Below are 27,326 nucleotides of genomic sequence, written 5' to 3' on the forward strand. Positions count from 1 at the left end.
AGTGACATAATCTGAAGTCCAATCACTCAAGCAATTATTAGAAGCATCTTCAAATATGAAAGTTTTTCAAATTGTGTAATTAATAGTAATATAAATTATTTTGTGTATAGGAAAAAACTGTCTGAAAGTGTTAAAAGTGTGCACACTGATTTCAACTAGAAGTTGCATATGGATTGTTAAGCCTACAGACAAATACTCCTTTACCTTGCTGAAGACGCTGTGTTGCCATGAGGTGCTCAAGTGATGATGCTGTTTTAACAATGCTAAACTATTCTTAAGCTGTCTTGAACCAAAAAAATCTGCTTGTGTTACTGAAATGAAATATTGACATAAGCAAGGCTTTGAGTTCATTTTCAGATTTTCTTACTTTGCCCCATAAAAATGTCAAAGAGTTTTGTAAATTTTACAGACAGGCTTAAGTAGAATATTGAAACATATATTTTAAAAGGGAAATAGTACAACTTCTGGGAAGAATTACAAAGGTTTAACAAAAACATCCCCCTCTTCCCTAAACTGTTCTTGCATGCTTGTTCTCTTTCCAACAACTCAGTAATACTGGGAAACAAAATCTTCAGTTTCTTCTGGATCCCACAAGGTTTCTTTCCATCATGTTTCAGGTCAGCTTGTTCCAATTCTTCACAATTTCCGAGTGTCCATTTGCCAAAGGCTTCCTTCTGTTTTTTTATTATTCCCTCTGCATGCTTGAGTGCTGCTCCCTGCACTCCAGAAGGTTCCCCCAGTTCAGCAACCCTAGCTGATCCCACAGAAAGGCTGACTTCCCTCTTCTTCAACAAGTTCTACTTGATCCAAGAGACAGCAGTCCAGACAAGTAAAACAGGGATCATCATTCCCTGCTGCCCAGCCACGCCCTTTAAAAAAAGCAGAATAATAACATAAGGCTAGCAATAAGCAAAGCAAATATGTCATCCCTCACACTCATTTTGGAAAAGAAACTTGTATTATCTCTTTACTGGTATTATATTAAAAAAATGAATTGTGCACACTCAGAAATAATTCCTATAACAAAGGCAGTGCAAAAGATATTACTGAAATAATTTTATATAAGCCAAAAAATGTCACTTTGCACTTGATTCAAAATATTAGGAAAAAATATGTGGGAGGGGGAACATGAAATGTAAAGAAAGGTGAGAAGTGAAATTTTTCCCCCAAATCAGGTTAAGTATGGCAGCAGGAGGAAATATCAGTTTCAAAAGTGCCTGAAAAAACATACAAAAATGCCTGTACAATCAAGTAGCAAACAGCTCCTATGAAAAGTAAAATACACTCATTGAACCATTTGCAATGCCAAGCTCCTCTTACTCTGCTTTTTTTTCAGTAGTTTAATCATTAACCATGCTTCAGCATCTTGTGCTATTTGCTACAAACTATATAACTTGGCTAATTTTCTGGGACTTGGGATTTTTTTGCAGACTTGAAACTCCTCAGCAGACTTCCTAATGCACACAAAGCTTTCAAGAAACAAAATGGTCTTTTATGGAATTGTATCAACTAGGTGCTTGCAGTTTCACTAGGTGTTGACATGAAAGCTTAAGCAACTCAGCTGGATTGATTTAATTTTGCTTTGAAGTGAGAAGTTCATTTGAACCTGAAGCTCAAAGAAAGAGTCACACAATATAAAACCAAGATGAACTAAAACTGGGGAGAAGGCATTATACACAACTTTTTCAAATCAAAATACAATGTTGTGTGGCTCTATTTATAACAATATCAATCCTGTTCCAGTTACTTATTATTTTCAATTGTTAGAAAGTAATCTTAAATATAAAATTAATTTCTGTCATTCCTCAAATGTACTGAAAACATTTTAAAGGAAATTTTACAATGATACAGCACAAATAAAGGATTACCCGGAAGTTAGAAGACATTTCATCACTGTGCTCTCACCTTTAGAAGCACATAGCTGCTCTCACTTGCCAAGTTGGCTGGGACTCCCATGGTGATAGAGCTGGAACTACTCTGGCAGGGTATTATTTGGGCTCCCCCTCCTGCCACTGTCTCTCTGAGTTCCTGTGTGGGTGTGCACATGAGCTTGTATCATATAAACTAACATGTTGATTCAAAGGTGACTCATTTCATTTTCCTTGCAGTAGACAAAGTATCTTACAAATAAATATGAAAGGTCAAAGTTAGGAGAGAGTGTGTGGTATGGTGACCCTGGCTGGATGTCAGGTGCCCACCAAAGCCGCTCGATCACCCTCCTCCTCAGCTGGACTGGGGAGAGAAAATATAATGAAAAGCTTGTGGGTCGAGATAAAGGCAGGGAGAGATCACTCAACATCATGGGCAAAATAGACTCTACTTGGTGAAAATTAATTTATTGCCAATCAGATCAGGTTAGGATAATGAGAAATAAAACCAAATCTTAAAACACCTTCCCCCCACCCTTCCCTTCTTCCTGGGCTCAACTTTACTCCAGATTTTCTCCATTTCCTCCCCCCAGGAAGTGAAGGGGGATAGGAGATGGGGGTTTACGGTCAGTTGGTCACATGTTATCTCTGCCACTCCTTCCTCCTCAAGGGCAGGACTCATCATACTCTTCCTCTGCTCAACGAGGGGTCCCTCCCACAGGAGGCAGTTCTCCATGAACTTCTCCAACCTGAGTCTTTCCATGGGCTACAGTCCTTCAGGCACAGACTGCTCTAGCATGGGTCCCCCACGGGGTCACAAATCCTGCCAGAAAACCTGCTCCAGCGTGGGCTCCTCTCTCCACGGGGCCACAGGTCCTGCCAGGAACCTGCTCCAGTGCTGGCTTCCCACGGGGGCACAGCCTCCTTGGCTATCTCCCTGCTCTGGCGTGGTGTCCTCCCCGGGCTGCAGGTGGAGATTTGCTCCACCGTGGACCTCCCTGGGCTGCAGGGGGCCAGCCTGCCTCACCAGGGTCTTCCCCACGGGCTGCAGGGGAATTTCTGCTCCAGCACCTGGAGCACCTCCTCCCCCTCCTTCTGCACTGACCTGGGGGTCTGCAGGGCTGTTTCTTTTGCTTGTTCTCACTCCTCTCCTCTGGCTGCTGTTGTGCAGGTTTTTATTCCCCTTCTTAAATCTGTTCTCCCAGAGGTGCTACCACTATCACTGATGGGCTTGGCCTTGGCCAGCGGCGGGTCCATCTTAGAGCCGGCTGGCACTGGCTCTGTCGGACAGGTGCAAAGCTTCTGGCAGCTTCTCACAGAAGCCACCACTGTAATGCCCTCCCCTCCCCGCTACCAAAACCTTGCCACACAAACCCAATACATTGTGTTAGGACTCAGTGTTAAATTTTCTTTGGATAAATGCACACTTAGTTTAAAGAGAGTCTTTAGTCTAAGAGGTTCATCTAATGTAATGGAAAATTACTCATACACTGGGGTTAAATTCCTCAGGTCTGTCCTGTGTTAATTATCACATGAAGAGACCAGAGTCAATTAAAAAAAATTAAATAAATTTAACTATATTATTGGTTTGTATTGTTCCCACAAGTTTCTTTCTTCTTTTTCATGAGGCTTTGTTCTGACTTAGCACTGCTCATTTGTCTATACATATCTAGTAGTATATAAATATTTTGTTGCCTTTTGGATGAAATAAAGTTTAACAATGACAAAAACCTTTATTGAAAATGTATAGTCTATATAGTGCCAAAATTTTGCAATATAAATTTCATTTTAAATGAAGAAACAGGTATTTTTCATTTAAGGAGTCTTAACTACAAGTTAGTTACAGCATGGTTTCTGTTTTTACGACTCATTAAAATTTGCTGAACTCGCTTCCTGGAGCTTTGCCTAAACTGTTTCTTAGGGATTACACATCTACAAATTTCTCATTTGTCATAACATATACAAAACAGTGATAAACCAATAGCGTTGGAAGTTATTATAATGCATTATCTTCTGCTGCATGTCACCTGCAGTTATATAGATGCCTATCATTTAATTGTTATATTTAAAATATATTTACACCTGTTTCTATTCTCCACATGAGTATTTCACATTCTTTAATCGTTCTGTGAATATGTAAGATATAACAGCAATAGTTTATGCCTTTAAAATTCATGGGGTTTGGTGTTTTCCAGTTTTTTAATTAAAACACTTTCCTTGGAGTATGTAAAAACTCAGAAAGAAAACATTTTACTTAGAATTTGTAAGAATCCCTAAAGTTTAAGTTTATTCATAATCACTCCTTTTGTACATTTGCACAGCAGACATACCACTCTATAAAACCAATGACATCTATAAGAAGAATTCTTTATATCATGGTTAATGTCACATCCTTGCTCATTAAGGATCAAATATTTTAATTCTGTTTCTGCAATGGAACATTGTCTTGCTTTTGATTCCAGCACATGTACAGAAGTTTGGTTTTATATATCTGCTTTACAGTATGAGTAATGCATTATTTGTTAGAAAAAATGTACACATAGAGACACTAAAGAACATACCTACTAGACACATGAAATTGTAATTATATTTTTATATTCATATTCATTACATATCCCAAATTTCTAGGCATGTACTGCGTTTTCAAATTTAAAAAAAAAACCACACAAAAACCCAACAAAACAAGACACAAAACCCCTTACCTCTTTTAAATGTTGACTTCTCTGAAAGGATTTTAATTGTTTTGAAGTCTTAAAATGGCTTAATTTCCATTTTCAGATTTGTTTGCTTACCTGTTTTTCTTAACACTGTTACGCCTTTGTTTTATAATGACAAAAACCTTATTTTCATTAGGTTTCCAAAATTCTTTGGCAGTTACCTCATTATTTCACATTTCATGTAATTCCATGATGATTAATTAAGTTTTTTCAAAACTTTTCATATACGTTCGAGAAAGATCTTAAACAAAAAGCAACAATCTTAAGCAAAAATAGCAACCAAATATATATATATATATATGTATGTAGTAGTAGATATGTGTAGACAAATAAGCAGTGTTTAGTCAGAATAAAGCCTCATGAAAACGAAGAAAGACATTTGTAGGAACAATTCAAAACACCTAATCTGTTATCTAGCTATATGAAAACATCCTAGAAAAGATATTCAGAAAACATATGTCTTCTCAGCATTCTTAACAATCAGACAAAAGCACTATTAATTTAACAATGAACTATCAGGCAAATGATGAATACGGCATGCTTTTAGTCCCATAGTCAAACTGAACTTGTCAATAACCCAAAGAGCACAATAGTTTTCAGACAGCCTAGTCCGTGCAAAAAAAACTATGCAACTAAGCAAACAACATGCATCTTTGAAGAAACCTCAAAATACTGTGGACAAATTCACTATGATACAAAAAAGAACCTCCTATGATTACGTAACGCTGGTTGTTGCTTATCTCCTTAGCTTGAAAGCTAGAAGGAGAATCATTAAACAATGACATAATTAAATCATTAAATAATGACAATCCATAGTGGAAGATGCCTATATCTTTGTCTCCTCAGAGCTCCTCTTAGTTGTTCTAGCTCTAAGCAGCTTTACCAGAAATTAACTTCCCAGAGATGAAAATGTACACAGTTGAGCTATCTTCCTGACACCACAATAAATGTCTCCATGACCAGTGTATTAAAATCCTAGAATTATACAATTTTATACTTCAGATGTAGTGTGAAGTACACACATCATTTGGTGTGTCAAATGCCAAACACACTCTGTTGGTGAGACCAAACAGTCATTACCTGTGTAGCTCTTCTGTAGGTACTCTGCTATACCTATGTATGCTAGGGGATATAAAATATCCTGTGTAGCCTACAGCTGCTTTTCCAAAAGCTTTCACATGAATCCTTACCAGACTTGTGTAAGTTCTCTTTCATATCTGCCTGTCCCAAGCTGATGTTTTGGATATCACAAGGCATCTCCAAGAGCATTAGGAACTTATTTTTACACAACCGATTCCAAATCTGGATGCTTAAAGACAGATGGGAATGTTCTTCCCTGCTACCAGAGGAAAAAACCACTCAAATTAAATTTGTTCTGTCTCTGACATCTCAGTGCTGATCCTCAAGACAAATTTTACAAACCAATTTCAGAAGAGATCAACCAAGCAACTAAACCTCATGCATTGGCTTCAAGGCATACAGTAATTTTCACCAAAACCTTTAGTCATTGCATGCTTCACAGGAAAAGATTTCCACCCCCGCTATCTCTAAGGAATTTATTACCTTTATACTTGGTAACCTCTCCTCTGTTCCACAGCTCTTTTGCCCAGTTTTTCTAACCTATACTTACAGAGTCAAGTAACCAAGCTAAACATAAACTATTATTGGCAGTACATACATATAGTTTTGAAAGCAGAGCCTTCTGTTTTACATATAAAAAAGGGTTTATCTACTCGAAAACTCATCTGTTTGCTAAATTGAATTGGTCTAATAAAGCTATTGCCTCTCTGTGCAAACTTCTTCTGGTTTATGTCTTTAGATCAAAGCTGCAGCAATGCTATTATAATACCATGAAAAGCAACTTACAGGCATGCAGTATGAAAGTCAGACATGTATAAACTATAGAAGTCATATCTAAGAAGCCTGAAAATTCATAGACATAAGATGATTTAGATACGTCTATGAATCACCGCTTTTTGATGGGCTTCCAGTCGGTTTGCTCTTATCATTTATAGCCAGGCAATTGGCAAATAATGACATTATGTTGCTATCTGAACAAATAGTAAATAAAAAATAAATAAATAGATTTGCAAGTCCAAAACTTTTCATCACCTACAAGTCTGTTACAATACCATGAAATATCAGTTACTCTGTCTTAATGAAAATTCCCATCTTGGTACAGTTTTGGTTTTGGTTTGGGGTTCGGGGGTTTTTTTGAGGCCCTAAAAAATACTGCAAACCTGACCTGGGATAGATTCCTGCATAGAGAAGGTAGCTGATCAGTTTGGTTTTGGATTGGCTTGTGTAAATAACATGAAGCTATAAGAAATTCAATGCTATTAGGATGAATTTGTATCATATAGTATATGTCAACTCATTTGCAAAATGAGCATTTGATGTTTCAAGGATCTTTCATCATCAATGCAACTAGAAACCATAAAGGTATTGCTTTCATTCATTGTTACCTAAGGAAAAAAAACCCTCAAGTGTACAATAAAAATATAGACATTTCAAATGCCGCACTTTATATACTACTCAAAAGCAGCTTCATCTTCAAAGGCTGTAGCCTTCCATTTTCCTTCTTTGATGAAACTTCCCTCAGTCTTGAACATCACCTTGAGCTCCCTTCCACCTCCAACCTCACTGCTCATCAGACCAGTTTCCAGCCATCTAGCATTTTATATTTCCTTATCATGACCTATTATGCTGGTTTTGACTAGGATAGAGTTAATTTTCTTCATAGTAGCTAGTATGGTATTATGTTTTGGATTTGTGACTGTAAGAGTGTTGGTAACACAGGCATGTTTCACATGGCTTACACAGAGTCAAGGCCTTTTCTGCTTCTCACACTGCCCTGACAGTGAGTAGGCTGGGGGTGGATGAGAAGCTGGGAGAGGACACAGCTGGGACAGGTGACCCACTTGACAAAGGGATATCCCATAACATATGACATCATGCTCAGCAATAAACGTTGGGGGAAGAGGAAGAAGGTGGGACATTTGAAGTTAGGGCATTTGTCTTCCCAAGCAACTGTTATTCATGATGGAATCCTGCTTCCTGGAAATGGCTGAACATCTGCCTGCCGATGGAAGGTAGTGAATGAATTCCTTAATTTGCTTTGTTTGCACGTTTTTGCTATTTGTTTTTTGCTATTGAGCTGTCTTTATTTCAACCCACAAGTTTTTACACTTTTAGCCTTCTGATTTTCTCCCCCATCCTGCTGCGGGGGGGAGCGAGTGGCTGTGTGGGGCTGAGCTGTCTACTGGGGCTAACCCACAACAGCTATATTCCCCACTCTGGTCCATAGTGCTGTAAAAGACATCCTGAAAACTTCCAGCCTCCAGGCTATTAGGTGCTCCTACCCCCTGCATTGGCTCGTGAATGATTTTTAAAACAGTAGCCCTGTAACTGCTAGCCAAGTGTCAAGGTACTTGGTGCTATCTGCTCTCTCCCTGGGCTGAATGGACAAGCAGAGGCAGCACCTTTCAAAAATTCTAAGAGGAGTCATCAGGGGATCTTGTGCTGATATTGGCTAACCATGAATGACATGACTGCATCTCCAAAAGTGGAGGAAAACTGTTACCAAGGGCTGGTGGCAAATGAAAACTAGTGGTAGTGATTTGAATGGATCCATTTATTATTTTGCTCACCTAAAACATTAATTTTGATGTCAAACTCTGGGACCTTGATCCACAAATGACTCCAAATGAAAGTGAAAAACAATATGTTAACTTATTTTTACCTTAACTCATGTCCTAAGTACATATTTTAAATGACAGTCAGCTGAGTCAGTTATGTAAAAGTGAATCGATTTCTTACAATGTTTAATCAAAACGCACTTTGGGAAAAAATGCAAGTTAACACCTAAGATCATTCCTCAAATTACAGCAAATCCAATATGTACCAGATCAACATCTAAAGATTCCCTAGAAGAAACATTCTGCTTCTAATCTGCATATCTTCTTCTTTTTCGCAAAATGAGGATAAGTGATACAGAGAATAATTGCTGTGTGAAGAACATGTAATGCAAAATGCTTGAAGGTTTTCTAGACCTGCCATTATAATTACTAGTATTACAACTCGGTGCCCCTTTTGCATTTCTGATCTTAAATTGAGATGTTACATGAAGACATCCACACAGGAAAACCTGTACCCTCTTTCATTTCCCAAAAGTCTGGGGAGAGAAAAAGAATATAAAAAGACATCCAGTGAAAGAAATATAGTCACATATGGTTTATACCATCATCCTGAGAAGGAACTTGTGCAAAATGATTTGCAGAAACTGCTGTAGTCATAGTTATCAGTTATGTTAACCTGCTAATTAGGGAATCTGTAGAGGTTTTCCTGCAAAGGCAGTTTTCATTGGTAAAATGTGTCAGGAGAAAATATTTCTTAAAATACATCAAGATAATTAACAAAACCAAAAATGCATCTACACAACACTCTCTTTGTACTAGGAAAACCAGGAGTCCTAGGCTACTTCCTGTGAAGCTGCGTAACTCTTTACAAGCCTAATGCCTGGAAATCTTGGCACAGTCTTTGTGGTCAACATGTGAGAACGGGCTTGAATCCCTAACCTGCAAGGCTGATGCAGAAATATTGAAAAGTGCTGGAAGTTTGAGACTATGTGTAAATGAATACATCAGAATACCTAACTGTATTATAGCATAGGACTCCACTTGAAGTACCTGTGTCCACACATGGGTATGAGCCATTGTCCTGCAAGAACTGGTTCATTACAAAACCTACAGCTGACTAAAGAATCACAGTGATCACTATTTAGCACTCAGTCTATAGTCACCCGTCCCCCCAAAAATTCCTGGTGCTTCTATTTGTTAACAGCAAGCAACCACACACTGGCATTTTAGGTAAGACTAGGAAGCGGAAGTATAGAGCAACTTTTTTCCTCCATTCTTCTTCACATTTCTACAATATACTGGAACTTCAGAACTGGTACGTTCAAAAATATTTTGATGCTTACAAAGGAAATTAAACAGTGAGATTTCTAAAAAGTTCTCAGCAGTGGACATTTCAAGCTTCGTTATCTTCTTATTTGGAATAAAAAAAAAAATCTGTCAATCACAGAATTTCCTAAGAAATAGTTTTTATCTCCAATTTTTGGATTTAGGGAAGGGGAAGGCAAGGAAATTTCTGATAGAGACACAAACATTGTAAAGATGAGAAATAAAACCTAGTTCCCAAGTGCAACACATACTAAAAGGATGGCCTGCTACAGAAAGGATATAATGATAAATGTTTCTTCCATCTTTCTTTTTCACACTCCGAATTTAGCCGGTCTATTTTCCCTTCCGCATCCATGAATTTACATAAAAATACTTTTCTTTTTTGGCAATTTCATTGCTGCTCTCTGATTTCCTTTTTTGTTCAGTTCTCAAACTCCTTATCCACAAGTATATTGAACTTTCAGAACTGATAAGACTAGAGGTATTCTTGTATTAATATTAACACATATATATGTGTTTGTATGTATGTCTATGTGTGTGTATATATATATATATATAAAATTGCAGAATTTTAGAAGTCTTTAAATTAGTCTGGCAGATTTAAAGCCTTAACAGTAAGCTAAAAATCCCTGAAGTAGTTTTATAGAATCATAAACCTTAACACTTACTTGTATTTTACTTGTCTAAAAATTATTATGCAGTCTCTGCAAAAGAAACAGAACAATAAAACAGAAAAATAATACTCTTCCTAATGTAAGTCTGTACCCTACAAACTATTATTTAGTAGAAAAAGAGTACTCCCAATTTTGCGATCTCAAGTGTTTTGAAGATCGTAATGTGATTATTCATCTAGATGAGTGAGAAAAGCCTGGAGTCCACTCCTGTGAAAATGTGGTGCTTAAGGTGTCATGTCAGATGAAATAGATGAGGATTATCTCTAAGTACTAACTGAATAACAGCAATGAAATTTGACATGGTTACATTGATCTATAAGAGAGAGTAATTGTGACATATATAAACCAGAATCTATAATCAGAATTTTTAAGTCTTTATCTAGATTGCATTTATTAATTTATAGAACTGAAGAAATTTTCATAGCATCTACAGCATAGATGTGTAATCAAAGTAAATAATATGAAGTATGTTGTTCTGTAACATACTGCAAAAAATCCTTCTGCCATATAACAAATCAGAAAAAATCTGAACTACTGTGGGAAAATAAGATCTACTAGGCAAAATGAGAATTTGTTGCAAAAGCATCCCAGCTTGGGGTTTTTTTTGTAAGACAGCAAATAAGCCAATACAAACCAGCTATAGAACTTATTTTTACATATCATCACAACTTATAGATGACCAGTGTCCTATTGCTTCTTAGTTTCAACAATAAAAGTGTTCTAAAGCAACACCTCTCATATTATTTAAATAGTAAACTGAAGAATCGGAGTTCTAGAAGCCCACCTTTTGCAAGATAAACTGTTGAAAGACTATGAGAATTGTCCCTTATTCAGAAACAACTGTTCAACATAAAGTGACTTAGAACCTGAAAATGTTTAAATAAAAAAAAAGAACTGGTATTGCTTGTTACCAGCTTTTCCCATTGTCCTGGGTTCAGCTGGGATAGAGTTAATTTTTACAGGAACCTGGGAGGTGGGGGCACAGCCGGGGCAGCTGACCTGGACTAGCCAAGGAGCTATTCCATACCATGGGACATCATGCTCAGTATATAGATGGGGAGCGGGCCGGGGGGTGGTCTCTGTTTTCGGTGGGGGAAGTGGCGGAGCGTCGGGTCCCGCGTGGTGAGCAGTTGCACTGTGCATCACTCTTTTTGTATACTTTTTTTTTTTTTCATTAGTGCCGTTGTTGTTGTTGTAATCTCTTTGTGTTTGTCCCAGTAAACTGCCTTTATCTCAACCCTCGAGGTTCCAGGGTTTTTTTTTTCCTTTTCTCTCCTCCGTCTCCTCCCCATCCCACCGGAGGTGGGCGGAGGAGTGAGCGAGCGGCTGCGTGGTCCTTTGGTACCGGCCGGGCTGAAACCACGACACCCATGAAGAAAAAAACAAACAAACAAACAAAGGAGAAGAGTAACAAAACTATAATGAACACAAGCAGGTGAATTTTGATCTCCCAATATTTTTACCATGACTACTCAATTTTGTGAACAAAAGGATTGGTCTACTAGTAAAAAACAACAACAACAACAAAAAAAAAAAAATCAGGATTTTTTGTGTGAAAATAGACTGCATATCTATATAAAGACATGCATGAGCATACATTGAAATTCTCATGCCAAATATACATTTATATCATAATACTGTGCAGGAACATAATAAAAATAAATAAATCAATGAAAGCCCTGTGAGATGGCCAGTAAAGCTCATTTGTTCATTCCCTTCCTTTCCAGGAGGGAAAAAAAAAAAAAGTTTTTACTCTTTCTTAAATATGTTATCACAGAGGCACCACCAGTGCTACTGATGGTCTCAGCTTTGGCCAGTGGTGCATGCATTTTGGAGATGACTACAGCTGGCTGTGTCTGACATGGGGCAGCTCCTGATGTCTTCTCACAGAAACCACGTCTGCAGCACCCCTGCTACCAAAACCTTTCCAAGTAAACCCAATACATTCTCACATTAAGTTGTTTTCTGGCATCAAAGCACAGATGGTGTGCAACATGGTACACTCAGATATAAAGATCTTGTTGATGCAGAATTTTTCTCATAGCTTATTTATTTCTCATTCTGTGTTTCTTGCTGATTTTTGGAATGAAACTATTGTACTATTGTCTATTGTCTGTAGTCTATATTGTCTATAGTCTATAAAGACTATTGTCATGTCTGTCACTGTTTCTTTTGGGTTTTTTTTTTTTTTTTCAAGCTCAGATTTCATATTTTGTCCAGCAGAAAATGATTGATTTTTCAATATATTTTCACTCTTAACATTGTCTATTTTGATCTATGTATCTCAAAGGAGTAGTTTATAATTTCATTTTCATTTTAGTATTTTACAGATTTCCAATTATTTCACTCCAACTGGACTTCCATTAGAAGATTTGGAAAACCACGCTTCTGTTACCTATACTTGTGGTAGTTCATATGGCTGGCAAAGTCTTCCAATAACTGCTATTGTAAAGGCATATTTTATGTCACAGTACTATAAGGAAGAAAAATGTAATAAGTACGTAGTTTTTGATAGTGAAAATATCAACTTGATGAACTGAGCCTATGTTATTAAAATGTTGAGCATTAACACACCTTTCTGCTTTGCAGTTATAAGTAATGATCACATTTCTAAACTGATATATGGGGCTGGGATTTCAAAGATAAAGACAGATATCTAAACTTAGACATGCATACATAAGGGACATGGGTTGGAATTCCATGCTATGATAGCTGTCTAAGATATTTGGGGTGAGTGATCATTGGTGGAGTTTTTGCTGCTTATTCACTGAACTCAGACCACAGATTTTGGCTGTTACTTTTAGGTAGCTAAAGTGAGATGAACTAAACTCCATCCCCAGTAGAAATCAAAGAATCACAGAAAGGCTGAGGTTGGAAGGGACCTCCGGAGGTCATCTGGTTCAACATCCTTGCTCAAGCAGAGCCACCTGGAGCCGGTAGCCCAGGATCATATCCAGACAGCTTTTGAAGATCTCCAGCGATGGAGATTCCACAGCCTCCCTGGGCAACCTGTTCCAGTGCTTAGTCACCCTCACAATAAAGGAGTGTTTCCTGATGTTCTGAAAGAACCTCCTGCATTTCAGGTTGTGCCCATTGCCTCTTATCCTGCCACTGAGCACCACTGAAAAGAGCCTGGCTCCATCCTCTTTGCACCCTCCCTTCAGGCATATACATACATTGATGAGATCCCTCCCTGAAGCTCCTTTTCTCCAGGCTGAAAAGTACCAGTTCTCTCAGCTTTTCCTCATAGGCGAGATGGGCCAATCCCTTCACCTTCGTGGTCCTTCGCTGGATTCTGTCTAGTAGCTCCAAAAGTAAACTGTCAGAAAGAGTATAGATACAATAATTCATTGTCCTTCCCAAGCTCCATGGACTGATTTTGAATTTCTTTTCAAGAGAAGTATGCCTTGCTAGTCATAGCTTTTATTTTTGGCACGCCCCCTTGGAAACTCAAGATGCATATGATTGTGCTCAAGTTGAGGAGACCTTTGACTTTAAAACTTGCAAGACTAATGAGTGTTCCAACAACCAGTTTTCATTTTGCTAGATTTAGTGTTTAGTAACATAAGAAAAAAAGAAAAGATTGCCTACAATCAAGAAAACCTTATTACATTTTGGTTTTAATTCTGGGCACAGGAAGATACGTATGTATCTTGGGTATTCTTGTAGGGTTTTCTTGAGCCATCTCTACACTGGAACATTGTGCTGGGTATTGGGTCTGAAAGCTCGTGGTCAAATCTTAATGTGCCCTGAAAGCAAACAGTCACATCAAGTACAACATGTGGAGTAGAGAACAGTCATGTAAAACCTTGTTACTAGCCCACCTATGCCCCTTCAGCATTTCTGTTGTACCTGACTTGCCTGGCTTATGTAGAATTTTTGACCCTGCTGGAAACTTTTTGTAAAAGTTTCTGCAATATCAGTACCAACAGAGATCGTAAGACTCACACCTGAACTTTCCAATGAATACTAGTTGGAAAAAAAATTGCATGTAACTATTGTGAAAGTAGCAGTACAAAAGGTTATAACAAGAGGCAGCATCACTACAGAATTTGTATGAAAACACAAAATAAGATCAGTATTACATTTCAAAATGCTGAATTCTTATATCTGTTATGAACTGGTAGTCACTCAGTATAACTTACAGCAGGTACCTAAACCCTACAAAGTATATCATATATAACAGGCTGCTACCTTGGATATGCATCACTGTATATCTGGTACATGTATTCACAAGATCCTTCAGGTGTTTTACGGTCATTAGCAGGCATCAAGCCAGCTCAGTCTCCTACACTAAAAGCCCTGTCTTCCCCAGGGATGTCTATTGGTCATGCAGGGAATTTTAAAGCTAGAGGGTTCTCTTTCTAGAGCCAAATGAAAATACCCTGGATCTCCAGAAAGCATTTCTGTTCAGACAATACCTAGGTGGAACAAGAGCAGAATGTTCCCAGGAAAAAAACAGGTAAGAAGCAAAGAACTGCCTCTGGTCTTGTTCTAAAAGGTGCAAAAGGGAAAAGTGAACAGGGGCCTCCATAACTCTGTGTCCACAAGAGGGAGGGCTTAATTCCCAAGCATCTTTTAAAACAACCTTTCAATAATAGTAAGCAAAATAAGAACAATAAAATCCCACAAGCTGATAGATATATTTCTAAATAACTAATTTAAACATAGTAATAAAATGTTATTATCTTTTAAAACCCTCATCTGGTCTCTTCTGCCTCTCTGCACCCCGAGCAGGTGCTTCCCTTTCCACATAGCTGCTCAGGAGCCCTAGCTTTAGTGGGCCTGCTGCTGTGGATGCCATCCAATGCCTGCCTTTTGCAGGCATGCAGTGTCATATGTTGGCTCTTTTCCTGGTGCCGCTGAAACCAACAATGATAGCCAGTGAAACAGACTGTGGGATGATTTGCCTGATGTTCAGAGAGGCAGGCTTCTGAAAATGTCCTGAGCGTATGCCAGCTCTCTTGATTTCTCCCTTGAGAAGTAACTGTGGTACAAAATTCTTAGCATTAATACTTTTCTTCTCTACCTTAGTAGACTGTCCAGAGCACAACCACCAGTTCAAGTCCATCATCATACAATTCATGCCCTAAAGAAAGTTCCTGTCTAGTGCGAGCTTGGCGAGCTGCCTCCACTTGCCTTCCAGATATTCTGTCTACCCATCCTTTTTTCACATTTTCGGTATGCTGCAAGGTACTGAAGAAGCTGTGACTCTGCAATAGCTCAGATGGCGCTCACATAAGTCCTTAGGAGAATGAACGGTGAAAGAGGGGATAGGGCAAGGGATAATGAAGGAAACCAGAGTTGCTCAGTGCCATTTGGAGGAAGGTCTGTAACCCCCTTACTCTTTCCTCTGTGTGTGCCTGTGTCCTTGTACAGAAGCCGAATTGTGGTTTACTGAGGTCAAAGTCACTTGCTACCTCAATCTCTCGTCCTGGGAAACAAAAGCACATACCCACCTTTGCTTGCAGTGACTGAGGGTTTTTACAGAAGTTACCGTGAACCAGCAGCTACTTAGATAGAAATTTGTATTCCTGTAGGCTGGAGACATGTTAGACTCACAAAAACTTATCTGTTAGACTTTATGAGACTGCCATCCACAGACTTTGTTCAGTCTGACAGTATGAGCTGAAATTTTATGCTGTGAGAGTTGCTGCCTAAGACTGAGTATGGCAAGAAGATCAAAAGTCCTAACATCAGGCTGCCTTATCCTTGCATAGGCATTATCCTAGAGATGTTCCCTTTAGTATTCCACAGCCTGTCCTCTCTGCCGCATTAGTCACCTCTGTATAATAAAACACTAATAACATCTCTTTCACATCAGTGTTGTGATACTGCTTCAGTTGAAGACGCAGAATTATCCAAGTGTTCTTGTTACCATAAATGATACGTAGCACAGACACCTCTGTTGTGTGCTAGATACTCTCTGCATCAACATCTGTTCTACTGTCATGCATTTCATTTGCAGTAGTGTCCTGTGTATTCCTTCTTCCTTCAGAGACTACTTTTATTTACTTGCATTTTATATTTGTTCATTTGAGAGCTGTAGGTTGTTCTTTTCCTTTTCACAGGAACAAAAGCTGTACAGCACCCCATGGGTCAGCACAAAAGAGGCTTAACTAGGCTGCTGTTTTCTGAAATTTTCCATAGTATTCCATAGTGAATCATCTGTATATTCTTTTAAACACTTTTATTCTGTTTTACAAAGAAATTCCTTTCAAAGCACAGGATTATTATTTTTTTTTAACTTTCCAGCATACAGAGTCTTCTTTCACATCATCTGTCTTTTGATGATCTGATCCAGGGAATAAGGTATAATTAAAAGTGCAAAAGAAACCGAGCTTCCCAAATATAATTATTGCAAGAACTGCTGCCTAATCACTTATATCAGTTCTCAGCAATTTTTTAACTTCAGTATTGACCTGGACCTCCCTAAAAGTCATATTACCTTTTTTGTAATAATTGCACTTACACAGATTCTCCACTTTAATGTTGCATAGATTATTGTCCTCTGTAAGAGACTGAATTGTTATCTCTAGCCGTTTGTCTCAAAGATTGTTAGGTGTGAGGGACTGGACCTGTCATCTCAAGCCATTCATCTCAAGGAACTGTGAACTGTTTATCTCCAGCCTTTTGTCTCTGAGATGGCTTGTTTAAGCCATAAGGCCGTAAGGACGATGACCAGGACACTGAGGCATCCAGGGGAGGAAACAGAGCTGGAGCCAAGGACGCATGCAAAAATGTGGAGTGTACCATGGAAACGTAGTCTTTGAGATAAGATACTGGTTTCTGGTGTTGATCATACGAAGGTCATGTGATAGATGAAACCTGCAGCGCGTGAACAGTGCATGAACAATACATACGTGCATACCTCATCGAACTATACCCTACAAAAAAAGGTGGAGACGAGCCATGGTGTGCACACACCACCAAAGAAATGAATACTGAGGACCAACGGGATGCCACTGGATCCATGGTGGTGACTATCCTTGCAACTCTATTCCAACTGCTTGCTTGATTTCTGCCTTTTCTTCCATTCTATCCTATTGCTACTATTTTCTACTTTTGATACTTTTGATAATAAAAACTCTTTTGGGTTTGACCTCGTTTGTGTCTTAATCTCACTCTTGGGATCATATCAAAACCTTCCCCAACATTGGATCGGGACATCCTCTTTCATTTGAAATATAGCATGACATTATTTATCAGTAAAGTTCAAACTAATCCAATAAAAGTCTTTGTCCTAGCAAAAATTCTTGGCTGCTATTTCAAGTGCATCAAAATGTTGACATGTCACTTATAACTAAAATTGTTAAAAAAAAATAATAAAAAAAGGAAGTTTTGTGTCTGAAAAAAGCGCCTCCGGGAAAACATTTGGTTATGTGATAAAAAGCTCATCTCCCTACTCAGGCAGGAGTGCAGAGGCAGGGCAGGCAGAGGAACCCCAACAACTTAGTTGGAGAGACAAGCACTGCCCTGGCCCAAGGGTCAGCTGAGATGCACGTGTGGGTGTGTGTCTGTGTGTCTGTCTGTCCGTCTGTGCCTGAGGCAACGGAGGGAGAACAAAGATCCAGGACCAGCTGATGGATGAACTGTGCATAGAATCCCAGTTCTTGGAAGGATCCAAAGAGTGTGTGTTTGTGTGTCTGTGTGTTGGTGCATGTGTGCAAAGGGGTCTGTATCAGCACCTGGAGTGGGGCTGCCATGCAGGGACTCAGTGCAGATGCCAGCAATTGGGAACATTGGGATCCAGGGGCAACTACTGGACAGACCAAGTGTCTGAGCTAGAGGGATCCATGTTGCACGGGTGTATATATACACATATATATATTCCACTAATTTGCCTTTATCCTGACCAGCCACAGAGGGGATTTGATGGCTCCCTAATATAAAAATGTAGGCTGACACAATGATCCTAAATAATATTTCACTTCAGATTAAGTCTGAAGGATTCATTTGTATATCTGATTTTATTTTGGTGTTCTCAAAATGTTTTATTTTTAATTCTAGCTTTTTAAATTTGTTTTTCTTACAAATAAATTGAAGTTTTAAATTGTAATTAATATAATTATTGTATTAATTTGTTTTATAAATTCAGAGTTGTTTATTTTTAAGTAAGGAAAATAAGGAAAATGGTGTATACAGAATTCATAACAGAAAACTATTCCAGAACAAAATGTACAGTCTTCTGTGTTGTAATATTTCAACAACTATGACAAGAAATTACTCAGTTGTTCTCAAACAAATTCTGTTAAATTTTCATTTTTCCATTGATTGTCTTTTGGTTTTGTTTCCTCCACAAAATGAGAAAAAATATCATTGCTTAAGAATTTCCTATGCAATTTTTTTTGAACACTCTTATTCACAAGACTTTTCTGGATGTATAATAAACATGCCTACTTTGCTAAATAAAAGAAGACTGAGGAAGCATGTCTGAGTTATGGACTTCTTATATACTGCCTGCTCACTCCCTGCCTCTGTCTTGGGCTATTCTAACAATCATCTGTCCAAGATAATGACCAAGTGTGCTTCAGGGATTATTTCACTGTAGGGATCACTTCTGAAAGGTGTTATGAACAGGACTGCACCAGATAGGATTCTTTGCCTGTCCCAGGTACCTTAGCATCTTCAAACAATCTTTTATATATGCAAGCTGCACTCCAGCCTTGCAGGAGGTAGTCTCAGTTTTGTGATATGAAAATCACCACTCTTGTATATGCATAACACTCCTCCCACTGTTCTAGACACTTCGAACTGAGAAGATAAAAAGCCCTACTCATGAAACATTATTTATGTCTTAGGTTTACAGAGACATTATATGGTTGGCAGCAAAGATTAAAGGCCGAGTGTGGGCATAGCCAGTCTGCTTTACTGTTGTTTAAGCTGATTTCAGCACACAAGGGCTCCTCTGCTTTTGTTTGGGACTCATGGACAATTTCCTGGAACAAATGCATTTAACAATAGCGATGTAAATGTGATGCTTATCAGGCTCCAGCAAGATTTATCTTCCATGATGTCATGCTGGTACAGAGTGATACAGGGTAGAGAAAAAACCTGACCCCTTTTGCATGGGAAATCTTCCTCTATAGCAGTCCAATGTGCAAGATTAACCTTACTGAGCTGCAACAATAATGAGCAGAATCTATCATTGCTGAACAAACACCCCCATTAAAGTAACAAAAAAAAGCCTACAGGTAGATCTTCAGCATTTATTGTAAAGAATCTTTGTCCAAAGCTTGTTAAATCAGGTTTTGCCATGAGGTGAAGATTTTTCCCTTGAAGCTAATGAATACTTCTTACATGTTTAGGTACGCAGCCAAATATATTTTCCATGTTGGTTAGATACTATAGCAGTTATTGTAACTGTACGAAATACCTAACATTACCTCATACTTTTTTAACACTAATGAGCATTACAGAGCTGTTCACAGCTTGGTTTTGCTTATGATTATTTTTCCTTAATGAACTTGCCTATCTGAATCCAATCAAAAACCTACTTAGTGGGATAGCTTAATTCTGCTGCTTCAAGAAGAATCTTAAAACCAGCTCAGACAGGTATGCAATCAGGCGTTGATGCAGTCATCTTTACTTAGGATGCTCTGTTTAGGCTGAACCCTTCCTTCCTCTTCTACTGCCCTTTTCTACTCCCCTATACAGATCTGTATTGGTTTTGTTTGGCAAGGTTTTGGTAGCGGGGGGGGGTTACAGGGGTGGCTTCTGTAAGAAACTGCTGGAAGCTTCCCCTGTGTTCGAGAGAGAGCGAGCCCATATTAGCCGGCTCTGAGACGGACCCGCCGCCGGCCAAGGCCGAGCCAATCAGTGATAGTGGTAACGCCTCTGTGATAACATTTTTAAGAAGGAAACAAAAGTTGGGACGGAGAGAAACTGCCGCCGGAGTGAGGAGTGAGAACATGTAAGAGAAACAAGCCTGCGGACACCAAGGTCAGTGAAGAAGGAGGGGGAGGAGATGCTCCAGGCGCCGGAGCGAAGATTCCCCTGCAGCCCGTGGTGAAGACCCTGGTGAGGCAGGCTGTCCCCCTGCAGTCCAGGGAGGTCCACGGGGGAGCAGATCTCCACCTGTAGCCCGTGGAGGACCCCACGCCGGAGCAGGTGGGTTCCCGAAGGAGGCTGTGACCCCATGGGAACCCCGCGCTGGAGCAGGCTCCTGGCAGGACCTGCGGATCTGTGGAGAAAGGAGCCCACGGAGCAGGCTTTCTGGCAGGACTTGTGACCCCGTGGGGGACCCGCGCTGGAGCAGTGTGCTCCTGAAGGACTGCACACCATGGAATGGACCCATGCTGGAGCAGTTCGTGAAGAACTGCAGCCCGTGGGAATGGCCCACGTTGGAGGAGTTCGTGGAGGACTGTCTCCCGTGGGTGGGACCCCACGCTGGAGCAGGGGAAGAGTGTGATCAGCCCTCGTCCTGAGGAGGTGAAGCGGCAGAAAATAACGTGTGATGACCGTAAACCCCATCCCTGTCCCCCTGTGCCGCTGGGCGGGCTTGGTGGTGAAATCCGGGAGGGTAGTTGTGCCCGGGAAGAAGGGAGGGGTGGTGGGAAGGTGTTCTGAGATTTCATTTTACTTCTCATTACCTTGCTCTGGTTGATTTGTAATAAATTGAGTTAATTTTGCAAACTGAGTCTGTTTTGCCCGTGACGGTAATAGTGAATGATCTCTCCTGTCCTTATCTCGACCCGCGAGCCTTTTGTTATATTTTCTCTCCCCTATCCAGCTGAGGATGGGGGAGTGATAGAACGGCTTTGGTGGGCACCTGGTGTTCAGCCAGGGTCAACCCATCACAAGATCAAAGTTTTTAATTGAACTGTTAAGAAAAATTGCTCTTTGCTGTAATTTAGCCATTTTCCACTATGTGTGATTTTTTTGTTGTTCTCTCTTTCTTCATTCCTGCTTACTATTTGGAAAATAGCCAGTAAATTTATGAGCAAAGTAGGCTGATTAGTAATGTTTTTTGCACTCATTATCACAGATGGACCCAAGCCTAAAATAGATAAAGTTTTATGTTATTACTCCATATCTCACTAGTGCTTACACCCAAATAATGTAACTCAAAATAAATGTACCAAAATTGAAGAAAGCATATTTTGTCACATAGCCCCCTAAACAATCTAGTTTTCACTGGAAATGAAAATGTATCAGCCTTAGCTTCCTTTCAATTTTTTTTTTCTTTTTTCTGAATGTTGCAATTAGGAAGACATTTAAAAGTGTACAAGTTATGTATGTACCTGCCAAGTACACCTTAAATGTATTTTAACAGTTTATGTTCTGTCTCCCTATCATAATGCAGCATAGGACTTAAGAATCAACCCCATCCTTAGTCTAAAATGCTGATCTTGGCATTCCTTGTTTTATTTATGTCTGGAAGCCACTTCCATATCCAAGTCTTTTGTTGGTTTTTTTTTTTGCTTTGGTTTGGTTTTGTTTTTTTTTTTTTTATTTTGTTTTAGTAAGACAATCAGTCTTTTAAACTTTATTTTCTGGGATTGCCAAAGTTTGGTTGTTTTTTTGGTTTTGGTTTTTTTTTTGTTTTTTTTTTTTTATTTGAATGGTAAAAGGCTTGATGATCACTTAGCAGTTTGAGGCTTAAAGAAATTAAAATTTCTTTTAGATGGATCATTTGAAGGGTTGATATGCTAGGTAGTCTTAGTGTGTGAGGAAAGCACAAACACAGGATCAGGTACAGTGGAATAATCAGAAGGTGTTTCTGATCTATCTTAAGCCCTAGGTGGAGACGATGATTTTCTGGTTATATGCTTGCGCAAGATATGTTAGACTTGAGTTTAATTCTCTATTTTGTTGATGCTTTCCACACCATGCTGTGGATGCATAAACTGGGGTAGAGACTCACGTGTCTGAACATAGATGACATTTCCCACATAGACATTAAGCATGGTGCCCAGCCTTTGGTTGCTACTGCAAGTGAATTCCGTCCATGTGTAGTTGCCTGTATCTTAAAAGACATCTCGGTGTAGATGCTCCAGTACCTAAGATATCTATTCTAATATCCTGAAATATCTAAAATGAATGTAGACCTGGATGTAGACATAAAAGTAGGCAACTACTCTAGGATGAGCTGTTTTCTAGATTTCACAGGCAGAATCAAGTTGAAGTGTAAAATCAGAATTAAAGAGTCTACAATATGGGGCTGAATTCCGCCCATGATAGGAGGATTATTTGGGTCAGAAAAAGAAAATGTGACATTTTTACTTGAACTTTTGTTAAATGTCAGAGAGACATAAAACCTTGATTCCAGTTCCTCCTACAAAAACTCTGTGTTTTATTTAATAACTGCTTAATGCAGAATGGTTTGTGAATTAACAACATTTAGGATGAATAAAATTTCACTACCCTAGAAATGGAAAAGCCAAACTGTTCACATTCTTGAGGTTCATTCCTTTATCACCCTTTGGGGATATCATCTTTTATTTCAACAGTATAGCCTGCTTGAGAGCAGTTGAAAGTTTTCTTCTCCCCTTCACCTATTCCTTCTTACCACTTCAGACTAGTTTAAAACATTTTAGTTGAAGCACACTTCTCGGGGATGTGCATTTTTACCCATTCACACAAAAGAAAGCATTGAGATGAAGTTTTCCATATCTTGGTAACTGTATAAAAGGAAGGCTCTCCTATAAAAGTTATGGAAGGAAAGAAATCACCACTGTCAGTTTTGGGTTTGAAACAAAACTGGTTTAGGGTTGATTCTGATTAGTGAGGACTCTCAAGCTGGGAAGCTTAAATAATTGAGAGAAATGAGACTGAAGGCACTTTTGCCTCCTTATTATTTTCCTATGGGATATATCTGAGATGCCCTTTGGTTAGAGTCCTGGTTATGTCAATAGTCTGAAGCATGTAGCTGTTACCATGCTTTGTTTAGGGAAGTTAGGCACAAACATCTGTTATGGATTGTCCTTCTGAGGCTATATTGATAGCTATTGTTATGATACGATACAATACGATACGATATGATATGATACGATATGATATGATGGCTATCTACCTACCTAAGAATATTTAAAGAGAATTGTGCAAATAATATGCTTCCTTTTACTTAGGGTTGAAGAAAGTGTCAATAATGAAAGTCTTGGAACAGTCTAAAAACAATTATCGGAGAGAATGTTTTGTGTACTACAAAATGCTTCAGCCAATCTGCAATTTAATAACTAAATTATCTATAGATTGTGAGCAGATTTTTTCAAATTTCTTAGAAATTAGGAAACTCAGAATGCAAAGTTGTAAACAGTTCATTTGACTAAATCAACAGTCCACATTTCAGTACTTCCTCCTTTTATATTTATCCGTTTTTACTATTGCATTTGATCCAAACATGTATATTTTCAGTTATCCTAAACTGCATTTGGAGGAAAATATACTGTTACATTATTGATAATCTCTATTGATAGAGATTATCCTATCTATAGATATCAAATCAAGCTAAAATCAAGAATAAGATTTCTTCATATAATTTTCAGAAAAAATAGTTTAACTTTGATTTATAAACAAACATTTTAAACTATGGCAGACATCTGATAATAAATATAAAATCAATAGACTAAATTAAATTTAAATTCAATACTAAATTATATTTTTTTTATGTGAAAAACAAACACGGATTATTAGTACTGAAGGTGAGATGGCTTAAAACATCTTCTTTTTAAAAATTATTTAATTCAGAATGATTTTTATTTAACTTCCAGAGACAAATTCATAGCAGAGAACAATAGAAAACTACATAACTCTTTCCAAACTCTCTGAAGTTTGTTTTTTTTTCTTATTCCATGAATATCTGTTAGAATACAGGTGAGGTATTTTAGATTATACTTACACAAATGCAGTTGTGATTGACTCATTAAACATAAATCTATAATTAATCATGCCTTTAACATCTAATTGCTCATTAATATGGATCTCTTGTGCATAGCTCAACAAATCTGATTATTAAACAGAAGTATAGAATAACTGGAGAGTCTTCAATGCGTAAATGCATGAAGACCTTTTTAAAAGGTTATGAAGTCTCTGATACTCCTAAGCTGTCCCTTTTGGTGAATAACTTTTGTGGAATAAAGCTGACTGCTGAAGATTATTTGTAAGATCTCTTCAGTATAAATCACATATGAAATAACATATATAAGATCTGGTGTGTGTATCCCTTTCATAAAGACATAAAGTAATTAGAGATTTCATTATCTCTCCCAGGCTTTGGCTAGTTCAAAATGGGATTTTTTTTCTTAGTTGTTAGAGGGATTCAGTAAGTTTGATGAGCAGCAACCCAGATAAGACTCTCCCTTTACATTTTTTTGGGGAAAATAAAACACATTTGTGCCTGCTATTTCTCTCCTGAGAAGTAAGATCCAGTGTAGTCAGGTAGGCAGAAAGACCTGGGAGATTTTCCAATGGTTCCTCGCAAAGATATTAAAATTTCTCCCCTCTTACGTCTTCCTTGTCTAAACCCCTCTTCTGTCTTTTGCAATTCATATCGTCCATATTGACATTAACAATTATTTAACATTAACAATTATTTCAGCAAATTGCTTGAATAATTGCCGTCCCATTATCAAACATATAGGTCAGCTCTTCAGCTGGTGTGAATAAATAAATTCACCAACTTCTATGTGAACTCATACTAGATAGGATCTGGGTCAGTATTCTTTCACTGCTGTGGAATGGCCAGAGATAAGATGACACTAACTACTTACTGGGTTTTGGTTGGATCTTTCCCAAGGAAGAACTCTCCAGAATAGTTTTGATATGGTACATTCTTCTTGTTATATTAATATTGTGAAACTGTCACCACACAAAATGCCAGAAAATGTAAGTTGCAGGGGGAGTTTAGCATCTTCTGTTCCCATACAGAAGTTAATGAACTGCACAGGACTGTCCTGTACAGCACTACATCCACTCTGTGGAGAGAGCACCATCCACAGCTTGTTGACAGCAGAAGAGGAGACCTGGCAAGAAGTGACCAGCTAGTGAAGAACCAACATGAAGGATGTTCTAGGAAAGGGAAATTTGGCCAAAACCACACAGGTTTAGCTGAGATATAGCCACAAAGCTTCACTGAATATCGTTTTCATACAGTTTGACCAAGAGAGACTTCAAACATGATCGAGGATTTTGGTTCCCAGCAGGACTGAAGGATCCTGTAGTTCAGGTTCACCCATTCCAGCAAAGTTCTACACCATGGGCATGTTATCCCAGCCATGAAGCAGGATGTCACTGTGCAGATCCCTAGAGGACCAAGCACTGGGAAAGGATCCCCAGAGCTCACTCAGACACTGGTGTGCCCACTTCATCAGCACAGTCCAAAGAGAGGTCTGGACGTCTGCTGGCAGGTTCTTGAACTTGAAACCTTCCTAAACTTGCAGGAGGAGGATCTGTGATGTTGCTGGAGCAGGTACCTCCTTGTTCAGCTGGAGCATTCTTTCCCCATCACTGGCCCCCTCCAGCCCTGTGCAGCTTTTTGGTGTGCAACCTGCTGCAGTTTCTCCCAGTTGTGGTGCATCTGTCATAGGCAGTCATAGGCTGCTTGCCAGAGTTTATCATGGAGGAGAAAAAAAGGAGGTTTTCATTCAGATCACACTGATTTCCACCACTACGTGCCCTTCCCTCAACACCTGAAGCCTGACAGAGACAAAGGTGTAACCTCTAGCCTTAACATGATTTTTGTAAAAAGCAAACTGACTGTAATGCTAAGGTGACTGGTTGAAACTCCCAGTAGAAAGTCATGGTCTGCCTGAGGCTGATGATAATTTAATAAAATCATGGAAAGGTGCATGAGTAAATATCTGACTGGGTGACGCAGGACTGTTCACGCTGCCAGTGTGTTAGGTTAGATATTCTTTCTGTGTAGTGGAAGGATTACTAACAAGGCTAACAATTGCAGTTGGATTATTGATTTATGTAACAAAAGGCAGAGCTTTAGCCGCTGTGTGACAAGGATGAGAGCAGAGATTGAAGGGTTGTGTGCTTCATTGCTTTCCTGGGCTAGGCACAAGCATGGGCAAAGCAAGGGACTGCTTTGTAATGGCATCACTCACACAGACACCAGGACGGGAGTCCTCTAGTCATCCAGAAAGGGCTAGGACCCACATCCTGACCGAACTGATTAACGTGAGCACTGGAAATTCATACACCATCTATACAAGTGGTTTTTTTGTAGCAATCTTTGTTTGAGGAACTAGAATCTTAAACTAAGCATTTTACTCTGCTTAGCCAGACACTGATGCTTCAGAGTGTATTGAATAATGTACTTAATGTGGTTGGCAGCAAATAAATTAAATATAAGCTCCTATTCAATGATTTGCCCCTTTTCTTCCCCTCCAGTTAACATTAGTCACTGCTTGTTCAGATATACCCTAAAGATAAATAGCTTTATAAAAACACTCATTTGGAGCTTTTCCTCTCATGGATTAATTAATGCATCTCAACAAGATGTTTTACAATCAGTTTAGAATTTTTTTAAAATAATTTTCTTTAGAAAAATACACAGGAAATTTATGTACCGAAAACTTATACATCATCAAATTTGAGTAGACCAAATCTCATATACTTTAATGTGCTAATTTTGTAAGAGAAAGGCAGAAGGGACAATACAGTTAAGCAAGGGAAAGACAGCTCATTCTACCAACATTTCTGTTTATAGAAAGTTTTCTGTACTTAAATAAGGAACAGAAGTACCTTCAAATTAAATTTTTTCAAGTAGAACATAGACTGACATTTTCCAAGCCAAGTTTATTTCTGTGATTACTTCTCATAGAGCTAACTTCTCACAGAGCTAACTTCTCACAATATGTGAGACAAACTTTGTCACTAGTTTAAATTGAATTTGCTATGTCATTCTGAGAAGGCCATGAATTTGTTCTGCAATAGGCTTATTCTACTAAATTCCCCTGTCAGCATACAAATTTAGAACATCAATTTACAAATGGCCACTTCTAAAATGAATACACAGGAACAGAGTGGAAGTAATCTTCTGGTATTGAATATAATTTTGTCTGATAATTGACTTTATTGTCTGCTTGAATAAAAAGGTGCAAAAAACTCTTCTAATTACAGACTAACCAGTCCAGGAACATTCTCGCTAACCAC

The sequence above is a fragment of the Accipiter gentilis genome, chromosome 13 (genome assembly GCF_929443795.1).
Source record: "Accipiter gentilis chromosome 13, bAccGen1.1, whole genome shotgun sequence".
Lineage (NCBI taxonomy): Eukaryota > Metazoa > Chordata > Aves > Accipitriformes > Accipitridae > Astur > Astur gentilis.